General features: G+C 46.9%; 1 protein-coding gene across 1 annotated transcript in view; it reads right to left on the reverse strand.

Annotated features, from left to right (window-relative positions):
- Positions 1 to 554, reverse strand: part of CCR3 (C-C motif chemokine receptor 3) — a 6,046-nt gene extending 5,492 nt beyond the window's left edge. Inside the window, exon 1 of the mRNA XM_011357329.2 lies at positions 497 to 554. The gene's annotated coding sequence lies outside the window, so the exon portion shown is untranslated. The remainder of the gene's footprint in view (positions 1 to 496) is intronic.
- Positions 555 to 2,994: the final 2,440 nt, after the last annotated feature.

Raw genomic sequence — 2,994 nt, forward strand, 5'->3', positions numbered from 1 at the left:
CTAACAAGTCGACATCAATAAACACAAAAGTACTAAGTGTAACTCTTTTGGAGTGGTCATATTCTCCGTAGTGGAGAGTTTACGAAAGCACAGGGAGTGTGACGTGGGCACAGTTATGGGCATAATGACTGAAGAGGCATAAGAGGCCAAGTTTGGATGAGTGGAAGAGGTAAATATATCATGATAGAATACATATCATGGTATGAGTGGGAGAAAGAAAGGAGAAATGGAAGAAAGCGAGAAGAAAATGGACATATTTCACAATATACTCTCCCACTTTGGACCTACTACATTGAGGCGGACCTCCCCGCCCCACACCTCCTTGATCCAAGAGCCCTCCTGGGAGGTAGTGCTTCCACCCGCCTAACCCCGCTGCTCCATCTCCTTTTTTCCTAGGAACCTAATGGTCTACCTGGAAATCTCTTCTAAGTAAACAACTTCTATCGCATTGAATAAGTTCTCGCTCAGGTGCAAATAAAAAGAAGACAAAGGATACCTGTTAATCTAGCAAAGTCCTCTGTGCATCCAGGGATGGCTTAGGTCTTGTCACTGATGAAGAGAAGATACCATCTACTCAGAGACATTAATGAGGTGGTAAATATCGCAGCTTCCTCTTTTGAACAGGCTAGCATCTAAAATTTTGCAAATTTTCAGAAAGATATCAAGTTTGGGGCAGTTCTTGTTTTCTACAATCAAGATTACACACTAAAAACTAAGTTGAGCAATTCCTGAGGTGCATACTGCTGACGCTTGGCTTTCTTTGGGTTCCTGCAGTCACTGGGTATTTCTCGTTTTGGAGGAAGGGGAACATCATTCTTGAATAAACATTGCTTTGACCCACAGGCATGCAGACTTAAAAAAAAAAAAAAGACATTGGAATTTCTCCGTGAAGGAAGGATGATGACTAGGGAATAACGTAATTAGTCTGCAGAACTCAGTAGGAGACTTTGATGAGGTGGGTTGTAGCACAGGTTTACACGACCCAAGAAGACGCGAATTTGAGTTTCAGTTGTAGCACCTACAGCTGTGTGACCTGGGGTTAATTATTTAATCTTGCTGGATCTCCGTTCTCTCATCTATTAACAGAAATAATGATAACTACGTCATCGGGTTGCTGTGGAACCAACGACATGTAACGTGGGAAGTCTCTAGGGCTAAGCAAACATGAAATGCGGATGGAGAACCACTGTGACATAAGCTTCACAGGGCAGAGCCAAATGCCTACTCCATGTGCTGATGTGTCCAGGGGACCTAGCCTGGTGCTGGACACAGAGCGGGTGCTCATGCGATATTTGTGGGAAGATCTCTGACCGTGTATGATGTGATCTTTGAAAAAGTGGCTAAATGGACAAGTCAATGAAATTTACCAAACGTTCTCAAACATCCATGTAGGACTGCGCTATCTGCTCCCAATGATACAGAAAAGACAGGAAGAAAGGACGAACACTCTGCTGGGAGGGCTCAAGGGTATCGTGGGGGCCCCAGCTTGAGGGAGCTTAACTGGAAGCCTCTGGTCTGAAAAAGAGAAGCTAAAAAGTTCTTAGCTGTTTTGAGTTATTAGAGTTGGCCTTTGCCATGGGCTCTATGAGGCAGTGCATGGTGGGGAGGTTACGAAGAAGCAGATTTCTAGCCCAGTGAAAGGAACAGCTTCGGCAGGATCTCCCAGAAGGAGGGGCATTCGGGGACCCCGCCAATGGAGCTGGAGAAGCGCAGCCTGCGTGGCCTTCTGTGTGCTGCGCAGTCGCCTGTGTGAGGGCAGCTCCCGGCGTCAGGCACCATTGGCACTAGGGACTTACTGAACGAATGAAGGAAGATAGGAAGGGCCATCATTTTTATAATAAAAATTTTATGTCAGAATAAGGCAAACTTTCTCTACAGATAAGAAGTTCAATTAGAAAATTCCAGAGTCCTTGCCCAACTCCATTTGCATTTCTCAAGACTCTCCTTCCCCATCAACCCCAACTCAGGCCACATGGGGTCCCCAGCCACTGGCCCCCAGACATGCTGCGGACAGTCCCACCATCTCCCGTTTGCTCAATTAACTCCTTTTCTTTTCTTTCCTCTGCGGGTCTGAATCCTACCTGTGGCTAAGGCCCATCCTGCCTATGATGACACCTCTTTCTGATCAGAAAGACAAGACTTCCGTCTCCATCAGTTAGCAATGTGCACTGTAAACAGAGATCATGACAGCACCTACACCGAGGTGAGGGTCCGGCGAGGCCACACACGAATTGCCCTTCGCACGGTGCCTGGCTGGTAGGAAGTGCTCCGCCAGTGTAAACCACCATTAGATGTGTCTTAAAGCAGCAGGCTCTTGTACTCACCTCCTCCTCCAAACTCTGGTAACACTACAGTCCGCTGAGTTTTCTGGCGCTCCATGTCGTCTGCAGAGAGATAATCGCTCACCTCAATCCTGCCCCCTTTACTGCCTGGATTCTGAGCAAGTTAAGATATTGGAAGGTCCAAAATGGGATTGTTAATGGAACCAGAATGGACAGATTTCTCTCCTGAAGTAAAGGCAACACCGAGACCCTCGAGCAGCTCTATTTCAAGAGGAGAAAAAGACCAAGCCGGGCCCAGCCTAGTCTTTCCGAACTTGACCAACAATCACTCAGCCTCCAGCAAAGGGGAGGATGAAAGCCAGGTGTGCCCATACTGAGTTCGCTTTGCAAGAGGAAGGGTGAGTGGCAGGGATGAGGGCTGTGCACGGGAGTGAGCTCTCTATCCAGTAAGTAGACTTAGTCAACTGCCTCCTACCTCAGTCTCCAGGACCCACGGTGGACTAAGAATTTTCCTGAAGTGATTTAAACAACCAAAGAACTTCATTTGTTTGAGAAACAAGCTAAGGTGCTGACGATGGTGGTGAAAGACAGCCAAAATAAAGACATCTAAAAAGGTGATATGTCTGGAGCAGAAAACAGAGGTTTGGGATAAATTAATGGGGCGTGGGGTGTTGAATCCAGCAGTGACTCAGATCTTCGTGGGTGTGATTCT

Source organism: Pteropus vampyrus, unplaced genomic scaffold, assembly GCF_000151845.1.
Source record: "Pteropus vampyrus isolate Shadow unplaced genomic scaffold, Pvam_2.0 Scaffold35, whole genome shotgun sequence".
NCBI lineage: Eukaryota > Metazoa > Chordata > Mammalia > Chiroptera > Pteropodidae > Pteropus > Pteropus vampyrus.